Source organism: Chiloscyllium plagiosum, chromosome 1 (assembly GCF_004010195.1).
Source record: "Chiloscyllium plagiosum isolate BGI_BamShark_2017 chromosome 1, ASM401019v2, whole genome shotgun sequence".
Classification (NCBI taxonomy): Eukaryota; Metazoa; Chordata; class Chondrichthyes; order Orectolobiformes; family Hemiscylliidae; genus Chiloscyllium; species Chiloscyllium plagiosum.
The window spans coordinates 99,781,756-99,793,011 of NC_057710.1; the positions used below are offsets into that span (position 1 = coordinate 99,781,756).

At 38.2% G+C, this 11,256-nt stretch overlaps 1 long non-coding RNA gene across 1 annotated transcript; it reads left to right on the forward strand.

Moving 5' to 3' along the window:
• The first annotated feature begins 3,952 nt into the window (after window positions 1–3,952).
• Window positions 3,953–8,876, forward strand: LOC122555719. The gene is made up of 3 exons (XR_006313345.1): window positions 3,953–4,036; window positions 7,760–7,837; window positions 8,359–8,876. It is a non-coding gene; the product is annotated as an uncharacterized LOC122555719 (long non-coding RNA).
• The last annotated feature ends 2,380 nt before the right edge of the window (window positions 8,877–11,256 follow it).

Here is an 11,256-nt window from a genome sequence, read left to right on the forward strand (position 1 = left end):
GCATCATAATTTCCCTGCCCCCAGCTATAACTCTTGCCCTGTAGTGCACTCTTATCCCTCTCCATCACTAGAGTAAAAGTCACCGAATTGTGGTCACTGTCCCCAAAGTGCTCACCTACCTCTAATTCTAACATCTCTGTATCATCCTCTGGTCTGTCCTGCAATGCCAGGCACTTAATGGTTGGAGCACACAGGAGATGTGCTGTTCCTGCTAAGGTCAGTGCTCTCAAATTTCCTTTATTTGAAGACCTAGCAGGCATTGGCCTCAAGGGACATAAATAAGAACAAACTGGCAATTAGGAACTTTGCATATTCCCCAATTTCAGCAAGATTGAAAGCTATCCTTCACTATATAACATTTGGAAAGACGTTCCCATAAATTCTGTGCAGACAAATGAGAGGATGAACCAGTTGGTTTTCAGGATATTAATAATTTCCCTTTTCCACTTCAGCTAGATAAATAAACACCTCAACTGCATAAGTTAATCTTTATGTGAACTATGATTCCCTTCAAATTCTCACTGCAAAAAATTTAAAGCAGGTATAATCATCTCGGCATGTGGGCTGTAGTCAATTTCTCTGCAAAGGAAGAATTGGCACTTGAATGTTTTCTTGTCTGACCTACCTCAGGAAATGTTTAAAGAGCACAGTATAACTTGTTTTTGTAAACATTTGAAATAAAACAAGCTCATAATTATTGCAACAATAATAAGAAGAATGGGGATAACAGAGAGAATCGTTGAAATTCAAACTTTCATATAGTGAAACACAAGTATTGGCTCCCAAGAAATTTTAAAATTATTTGAAGAATATTATAGTTATGTTTTCAACATAAAACAATGGTTTCTTAAAATTTAAAGTCACAAATCACTGATTCACGCTATTTAACAAATGACTAATTTAACAAATCAGTGTAAATTTGCATAAAAGAGAATGTGCTGCAGTGTGGCTCTTGAATGTGATAAAAAAAGTGCATGTGTCGGTATGAATTTATTATAATAATTGACAGATGGTACAGGCAGTTGTAATATTAATAAGACAAGCAGTCCAAATATGGCTTTGCTTTGGGAATTGGTCTATTTCTCAAACTGTTAGTCAACTAAACCCTAATATCAAAGCTGAGAGCTGTATGATACCTTCAGGCATAAATTCTTGCTATATGGGAATAAACAAAAGGTGATTTTTGTCTGAACCTGTAATAGGCATTGGGCCGTTTGTAAATACAATCAATACCCATTTGGCATCCCGTTCTGTAATTAGTTTGACCTGAACAAGTCAACAACATTCGCAATATAAGAATGGAAAATTGTGGTTGAGGTTTTTGAAAGTTATTGAACCCAAGGGGAGTTCAATGCACAATACTGTGTGCTGCAGATAAATGTGCAAAAGTTGTACAGGGCATGGTGAGCTGTGTCAAGTTTGGTCTCCCTTTTTAAGCAAGGATGTAAATGTGTTCAAGACAGTTCAAAGCAATAAAGGAACTGAGGGCATTGTTGCTAGGTTTATAGATGACACAAGGATAGGCAGAGGGATAGATAGTGTTCAAGAAGCAGGGAGGCTGCAGAAGAACTTGGACACACTAGGAGAGCGAACAGAAAAGTGGCTGATGGAATGCAATGTGGGCAAGTGTGAGGTTACGCACTTTGGTAGGAGGATTGGAGGTGTAGACTATTTTCTAAATGGGGAAAGACTTCAGAAATCTGAAGCAAAAACGTACTAGGGAGTCCTGATTCAAGATTCCCTTAAAATTAACTGCAACTTCAGTTGGCAGTTAGGAAAGTAAATGCAATGTTAGCATTCATCTCAGAACAGCTACAATACAAGAATAGAGATGTGCTGCTGAGGCTGTGTAAGGCTCTGATTAGACAATATTTGGAATATTGTGAGCAGTTTTGGCCCCTGCATCTAAAGAAAGTTGTACTGGCTTTTGAGGGGGGCCAGAGGAGATTTAAAAGAATGATCCCAGGGTTGAAGGGCTTGCCGTATGAGGAGAACTTGGGGATTCTGAATCTGTACTCAATGGAGTATAGAAGTATGAGGGGAAGCTCATTGAAACTTCCAGAATATTGAGAGGCTTGGATAAAGGGGACATAGGGAAGATGTTTACATGGGTGCGAGAGACTAGGCAGCCTCAGAATGAAGGACCAAACCTTTAGAACTGAGATGAGAAGGAATTTTGTCAGCCAGTGTGTTTTAATCTGTGAAACTCATTGTTGTGGAGGGCTATAAAGTCCAAGTCATTGCGTGTATTTAAAAGAGAGACAGGTTCTTAATTAGTAAGGGGATCAAAAGTTATGGGAGGATAATAGGGTTGAGAATGATTGAATGGTGGAGCAGACTCAGTGGGCCAAACAGCCTAATCCTACTCCTATATCTGATGTTTTTATGGTGTTATAAAGGAGGTTGCTAAAGATTAATACCTGGAATGCATGCTGTCTTCGGAGGAAAGCTTGGGCACACAGGCCTCTGGAGTTTATAAGAGTTGAGGGGTGTGACAATTTCACTGAAGTGTATGAGGTCCTAAATGGTCTTGACAAGGAACATAGGGAAAGAATGAGTGAGTCCATAACTAAGGCTCATTGATTTAAAAATTAGGGATCACCCTTTTAGGACAGAGACAAGGAGAAATGCTTTTGGAACTCTCTTTTTCAGAAGGTGAGGACAGGTGGGAATATTGAATATTTTTAAGATGACAGATGATAGATGCTCGTTAGGTAAGTTGATCAAAGGTTATCAAGGTTAGATAGAAATGCAAATTCAAAATATGAACAGGTCAGCTATGATCTTATTCAAAAACAGAACAGCTCAAGGAGCCGAATGGCTTACTTCACCTTTTAATCCATATGTTTATATGGTCATATACACTGCCCAATGATTAGCACCATGCATTGTAAAGGGCAGAACATGTTTTGAACCAATGGAACCTGTAAAAAGCTGTTTTCCTTATGGATAAACAAAATCACTGGTCAGCACCTTTGAGCCCAAAGATAGCCAATGGTCAGGGTTATAATATCGGGTTGAAATTAGTAAACAGACATACTTGAGAGCTGCATTTAGCTTTTCTGGAAAGTGAAAACTTTGGTGTAAGTCTGTGCATAGTTAACAGATCTAAATATCTGTTTGGGTATCTGAAGTGGAAACTGACACCAACTAACATTGATTTATGATATTAGGATTTGTCTTCTTTTGAAATACAGAGAAATTAACTCTTCCAGAATCCATAGTTGTTTATACATATATGTATATATGTATATGTTTATACATATATGCTTAAATAAACTCTATCTTTCATCCTCCAAGCACCTACTTATGAGAGGTTGATAATTTGAGAGGCTTTGCTTGTTTAATTAACACCATGATTCTGAAATGTGTGATCAGGAAAGGAAGCTGCTGGTGTATTTGTTGATAGTGATCCTAAGCTATATGACTATGAGCAGTGGAAAATTACTAAAGGAAGTAATAAGCAAACTCAAGGCCAGGTCTCTAACATTGCAGTTGGAGCAAAGAATTAAATGCCTCATTAGACATCAAAGCTTAACCTCAATGGGTTGTTCATGTGGTCTTCATGGAAGCTTCCCAAATTTCAAAAGCAATACTCCATAGCCAGCTCAGCAAAGGAACCCACACCACAAAATGTCCCAAGTTCTGATAGAAAGGCAATTGGAAAACCAACCTCAGTGTACAAGCTGGATTCTAATGCATGAGGAAAGATAATCCTGGATAGATATAAATGTAGAAGGCTGTGTCATCAAGTGATTTTGACTTTTGAGGAAAACAAGTATCAAGTCTTCAGGACAAGTGAACGTGGAATAAGGGCCAAGCCTCCAATTCCATGATTGAGTAGGCATGAAATCCTTATGTCCTGCTCTTCCTGTTAGTTTAAATTGACATTGTGAAAGGTTTCTATGTTTCAAGATGCAAATAAAACATATGTTTATGTGTTCCATAGTTTGTTTTTCCTGGAGCAGGTCAATAGTCTGAAGCCAAAGGCTGTAACTTCGAGGACACCACTCAGCATTGAGCATGGCTAATATAGGTATGTTGAAAAGATTTTCAGGTTCACAATTGACCTTTTGGTTTTGACTATGAATTCACAAGCTCTGGCCATGAACTCCTGATCTGGGACTCAAACACAGAGCTTCTGGTTCAGAGGCAGAGACACACACACTGCACCAAAGAACCAGCCTCATTTAGAAAAGTATTTACTTTCTACAAGATTTGATATAATAAAATTTTGATCCAGAAAACTCCAGTTAGTGTTATGATCCTAGCTAATGCTATTACAGGATTAGTCAGATACCAGACAGACTTCTGTCTTGATAGATCGTATTTTGTTTTATTTCAGTTTTAATGAGGTAGTCTCTTACTGAAACACAAGCACACAATATTGCAGATTTGCTTTCGGTAGTAAAACAGAAGTTTATTACACAAAATAAATGAACATAAAATGAATAAACCAGTCGAGTAACTTACCACACAAATTTAAAGATTTTGAAACATGCAGTAATGTATAAACACATTTATCCAAAAACCTCCTTTATTGATTCCAAAGCAACTCCTGTACAGTACCATAAAGCATCCCTTTTCCAGTGCTTACCAGAGAAACAGTCTCACCATATCTAATACCTTCGTCAGCTTACTTTAACTGTGACTTCCACTTCCAGTCTGAAAGATCTCTTCCTGGAGCTTTTATACACTTGAGCTTAACTATTCTCAACTTCAAATAATCTATTCGGAATTTTATCCAGACCCTCTTGGTTTGACATTATTACTAAACTTCTTATTCTGAGTTAATCTATTGTTAACAAACCCAACTCTCTTCTCCCCTTCTCAGGAGCAACTATTTTATGCATCTATCTTTCTCCAAGATGTCTGCAGAATAGTCCCAAACTTGAACATATAATAAAAAAAATAGTTTTTCAAGCTTTGGATGTTTCCCCTACCATTCCTGCCCATTATCGCCCACACTCCATAGGTTTCTAACTGAATCTTTGATGCATAATATTTTTTTAACCTTGCTCAATCTTTAACTATTTCTTAATATAAACAAAGACCTATTTGTCCTGCAAGCTATTTTTTTATCACGTTTCTTTAAAGAAAATTAGCATGGCAACAGAAATAATTACAAGCAAGTCAGTAAGCTTTCAAACATATAGTAAAAAAAGTCACACATTTAAAATTCAAAAATCCAATCTTAAAATTAAATTACATTAAATGTACAGAAATTGCACACCCTATGTCACAACAGTAACAGGTTAAAACAAATTTGACCACGAGCGTATGTTTTAAGAGTTTGGCAGTTTATTTGCGAAGGAGGTGAACTTGTCAGATAAACTGCAACAACACTATAGAATATAGAATCTCTACAGTGTGTAAACAGGCCATCTTGGCCCAACAAGTCCACACTAACCCTCCAAAGAGTACCCCACCCAGACCCATTCCTTACCCTATTACTCTACATTTACCCTTGACTAATGCACCTAAACCTACACATCCCTGACCACTTTGGGCAATTTAGCATGGCCAATTCACCTAACCTACACATCCCTGAACACTATGGGTAATTTAGCATGGCCAATTCACCCAACCTGCACATCCCTGAACACTATGGTTAACTTAGCATGGCCAATTTACCTAACCTGCACATCCCTGAGCACTATGGGTGATTTAGCATAGCCAATTCACCTAACCTGCACATCCCTGAGCACTATGGATTCATTTAAGAAAGAGTTGGATAGAGCTCTCAAGGATAGTGGAATCAAGGGTTATGGAGATAAGGCAGGAACAGGATACTGATTAAGGATGATCAGCCATGATCATATTGAATGGTGGTGCAGGCTCGAAGGGCAGAATGGCCTACTCCTGCACCTATTGTCTATTGATTCCAGTCAGCCACTGCTCCCTGACCCCCTCCATACATTACATACTCACCTTTACAGTATACAGCAAAAAAAAGACATGATGTAACATCTCCTCTATTCCGAAGATAAAAACTTATCTGAAACAGGTATGTTTATTTTTATACAAGCACTCTGTGTTGTGAGTTTTATAATTATACAAACAGGTCAAATTGAGTTTTCAAGATTAATATTTAAAATTTCAATGTAATGGGAGTTTTGACAATTGTTCTGACTTGGTCATCGTGTATTAGTCTTGAGCGATATATTTGTTTTCTGTTACACTTGTTTAAAAGCTTGCTTCTCTTGTTGCTGGTTACTGTCACACCTTCAAAACTGCTGTTTGACAAATTGCAGGCAGGTTAGCATTCATGCAAACCAAGGATGTTGTTTATTTTATTTTATCTTTTTTGTGGCAGAATGATCTGATTAAATCATCTCCTTCCAACTTTGGGTGTGAGGTCTTAGAAAATTCCCATTTTGACATGTGAGGGAATGGGTCAGTACGTAATCTCAGTCACCAGTTCTTTTCTCAGGGCCTTAACCTCACATGGGGAAAGGCACCTACGCAAGGTCGGGGTTGTGTTCTCTTCCCTGACCCCCAGTGAATGCGCATGGTTTCTTGCATTCCTCACCTTTTGATGTGATCTTGTGACATCAGCTCATTGAAAATACACACGCACACACATTCTCTTATTGCATCGGTGAATCAGAGAAGAGGAAGAAGTGCTTTCAACGATATTATTCTAGTGAAGGGCAGGGTCATCTGACCTGGTTTGGGAAACAACAGCCACAAGTGTTTTTTAGTGGCTAATCCATGTTTGGAGTTGTTTTGTTTTAGATAAAGGTCTGGTCTGCAGCAGGGAACAATAATTTGTTGCTGAATTAACTCTCTCAAAGCCTTCCTTGTGGCTTCTAACTCTTCACTTGTTCTAGGATTTTCTGTGCGCAAATCAATAATTTGTTCTAGTCTTCAGTGTATTATTTCTTTGCTCTATCATGTGCCTCCTGTTCCTAGTCTTTTTGATTGTAAAAGAAAGCAAGGTTCTCCTATCAGCCATCACTTTCTCTTTACAATTTATAGATCCATTCCTTTATCACCTTGTGTCTTTTATTTCACTGTAAAACCCACAGCCATGCACCATTGGCCAATTTATGCCAGACTTCTTTCAATGTAATCTTTCCTTCCTGAACTTCTTCAGGAAGTCTGTCAAGTATACATTTGCAAATTCTGACACACATTTCTCCAGCCCTCAGGATATCTCTCCCTCCAGGCATGCATGTTTTTTTTCTGTCAGACTCTCCATCAGTAATTTCCTGGTGCCACGGTGTTGTAATATATGAACTAGTAACCTTTAATTTCATTGACTGGTTTGATACCTGGAAGTTTTGTTTGAAAGAATGAGGCAGAATCTTTAAGTGAGGCAGAACGCTGTGTTTTCAAAATACTACTGAAGTTATCTTGACCTCAATCTGACGATATTTCCCAAGGAATTATAAAATGGAGGCCTACATAATATTACTAAGGAATTGATTTCTATTAAGATAACTGAAATGCATAACTGTAGTGACATTTTATCGACACCTCACAGAAGCAATCATCACCTTGAAAGTGTGGGGAAAAGCAGAAAACGCTGGAGAAAGGCAACCAGTCTGACAGCATCTGTGGACAGTTAACCTTTGGAGATAGGTTTTTAACTTGTCAAATGTGTTTATTCAACATTATAGGACTTACTGATGTGGTTGCCTCTCTGTTGAAATCTGCAGACTCTCATAGATTTAAAAACAACTTTCCCACTTTTGTTTATATTTCATTGGACGCAAACCTTTAACTCTGTTTCTTTTTCTACTGATGTTTTCAGAGCTGCTGTATTCTCCAGAGTTTCCTGAATTTATTGCAGATTTCCAGCGTCCACAGTTTACTTATATTTCAATGAAATGTGAGTAGCTTCTTCCTTTCCAATGGAAGGTAAATCATTTCATGGTCCAGAGTTGAGACATTAATTTTCAATCTCCTTGGCTACCACAATGGCCAACATTATACAAGGGATTAATTAACAGGGATCTTAACAGGGTGGATGGGATTGAGGGATCTTAACAGGGTGGATGGAGGAAGAATATTTTCTCTTGTGGCAAATCATCACCATCAAAGGATGCTTTTTCTCTCACAGAGGGTGTCAAGTCTTTAGAATTTGTTTCCTTAAAAGGAGCTGATAGCAGAGTCTTTGAATAGTTTTCAGGCAAAGATAGATAGATTCATAATAAGCAAGGGGGCGAATAGTTATCAGGGTAGGAGGAATCAGAAATAGTCAGGTCAGCCACAATCTTGCTGCATGGTGGAGTGGGCTGAATGGATGGAGAGGCTTATTCCCGCTCCTAATCTCTGTTTCTATGTACATTTATGCGTAACTCACTGTCTTCGTAGCATACTGTCTTTGATCTGTAGAGCTTCTGTTCACAGGTGAGAGAGAACCTCACCATAAAAATGGACCAAGACTGCGCAGTTCGAAAGCCAGTCTCCTGACAGCAACCAATGTCTCAGCAAATATAGAGAAAGACTATATTTCTCCAAGAGAAATATAGAAACATCCAAGAGACTTCCACAGAGAGATAACTATACCAGGCATTGCTACAAAGTTGAATAACAGCAACTCTCTCTTCATTTTGCTTACAAGTTCACAAGTACCGAACATAGCTCCGCTAAAAATTGGAATACATCAAGGAGAGTGAATTGTTTTTGAAAATGGCATGTGCCATAGCATCCACTGTTGACAAGAGCTCATTGCAGCTTAAAAGAGACTGTAACCACAAGAATTAACAAGTTGGACTGCAACTTCTACCAGACATTCAAGACTAGAATCACTTTTTCTTTCCAACATCAGCTTTGAAATTCTATCTCCACCCCACCATCCTGTAACTTGTTCAGTTCGCTTGTATGCTTGGAAATGCTTGTATTCAGGATAGGTTTCATCTTTTTGATATAATTTCTATCATTCTTTTTACTGAGTGAATTTGCTATAAATATAATAAAATAAAACAAACTCCTTCATTTTTGAGTGAAAATCATCTGGCTGACTTGTTTCTTCATAGCTTTACACATTCAAATGCAAATTGAATGGGAAGATGCACAGCTTTTTTATTTTAAAATCTACTATTCCAAACTCAGGAGGAAAAAGAGGAATGTTTTCTTCACCTTCTCAATTTGGTCATAAATGTAACACATGCCACACATTGTAGCTTCTGACTTCACTTAAGAAATGGCTCTATATGTGTCAGATTATAATCTAAGATGTTGCATCGCAAATGTTTACTCAACAAACGTCCTGGGTACTAAACCATTACTGATACCAATCTTGAAGAGCCAGGGTACATAGATAACTAAAACATGAAGTTGAGTTTTTGTAAGTCATTAAAGGTAGCTTATTAACTTTATTAACAAGCAACAAGATATGATGCTCTTTAGTTTAACAGAAGACAAAGTATAAACCCTTGACAGTAATGTATGATTCACCAATCCCAGAAAATGAATGGATGGTTGGTACATCATGAGTGAATCTCAGAGCATTCTGCTTTTAGGCTGAAGCATTAGGGAATTCTTCCCTGGTCTTCCTCCATCTCTCCTGATCCAGAAAACTCTCCTTTAAGAGGATTGTTACATGATATGATACTGCATGTGGACAGAACAGGACTTCTGATAAGGTCTAGCACTCGGTAATATATCAAAATGACAGTGATGTGTTGATACGCTTCGAAATTGTGAACATATTTTATTCAGGAATTATCTAGAGAGCCTAAAAAGCCCCAGACATTTCAGTTGGAACAAAATAAATGACTGGGGCTGTGAACAGAGATAATTTATCTTCCTTCTTTTTAAAGCTGCTGTTATTTCAGAAGCATTTGATTCCTTGAGCAATTTTGTAATGTTTTAGCAGCATTAAATTTAACTGCCTCTTGGATTAATTATCGTTCTTTAATGTTGGAATTTATCACTAAATTGTATCTCAATTGTTCGCTCCAATTTCTTAATTATAAAATTAGTAGGCTCTTAGAAATTCTGGTCAGTAATTAAATGAATTCAGATTAAGAAATAATTTCAATGTCATTTAATGCAGATTTTTTTTCAAGTAACAATGTTCTGCTCAAATGTAATTGTTGTTTTGCAAATACCGGTAGCTTCAGATCATTGGAGGAAGTGGGAGAGTGATTGCCCTTGACTATTAAGAATCATAGATTCATATAATACAGAAACAGACCCTTCGGTCCAACTTGTGCATACTGACCAAATTTCTCAAATTAAACTAGTACCATTTGCCTGCCTTTAACCCATATTTCTCCAAACCTTTCCTATTCATGTACCTGCCCAAATGTTTTTTTTAAAATGTTGTAATAGTACCTATATCTACCACTTTCTCTGCAGTACATTCTCCATGTGAACCACCCTCTGTCTGAAAAAGTTGTCCCTCAGGGCCCTTTTAAATCTATCGCCTCTCACCTTAAAAATACGCCCCTAATCTCAAACTCCCCTATTCTGGGGAAAAGGCCTTTGCTAATCACTTTATCTATGCTCCTCCTGATTTTATAAACCTCTATATGATTAGCATCCCTACTGTGTGGAAACAGGCCCTTCGGCCCAACCAGTCCACGCCGATCCTCCGAAGAGCAACCCACCCAGACCCATTTCCCTCTGACTAATGCACCTAACACTATGGGCAGTTTAACATGGCCAATTAACCTGACCTGCACATCTTTGGACTGTGAGGAAACCAGAGCACCCAGAGAAAACCCATGCAGACACAGGGAGAATGTACAAACTCCACACAGACAATCGCCGAGGTTGGAATCGAACTGGGGACCCTGGAGGTATGAGGCGACAGTGCTAACCACTGAGCCACCATTCCGCCCCTATCAACCCTCAACCTCCTGGGCTCCAGTGAAAGAAGTCCCAGCCTATCCAGCCTCTCCCTATAACTCAAACCCTCCAGTCCTGCAACATCCTGGTAAATCTTTTCAGAACATCCTCCAGTTTAATAACATCGTATGACATCAAGCATCCCTAGCAAAATTGGAATGCCTAGAAATCAGGGAAAACTCTCTGCTGGTTGGAGTTTTTTTAACTCAAAAGAAAATAATTAAGTTTTTTTGGAAAAAAAGCATCTTAGTCCTAGCACATCACTGCAGAATTTCCTCATGGTAAGTGTTCTTTGCCCACCATCTTAATCTGCTTCATAAATGACCACCCCCCATTGATTAAGTCAGAAGTAGGAATAATTGTACAGTTTTCAGCAACATTTATGACTCCTCAGGTACTGCATCCTTATGGAGCTCGACTTGGAAAACTTTTAGGCTTGGGCTGATAAAT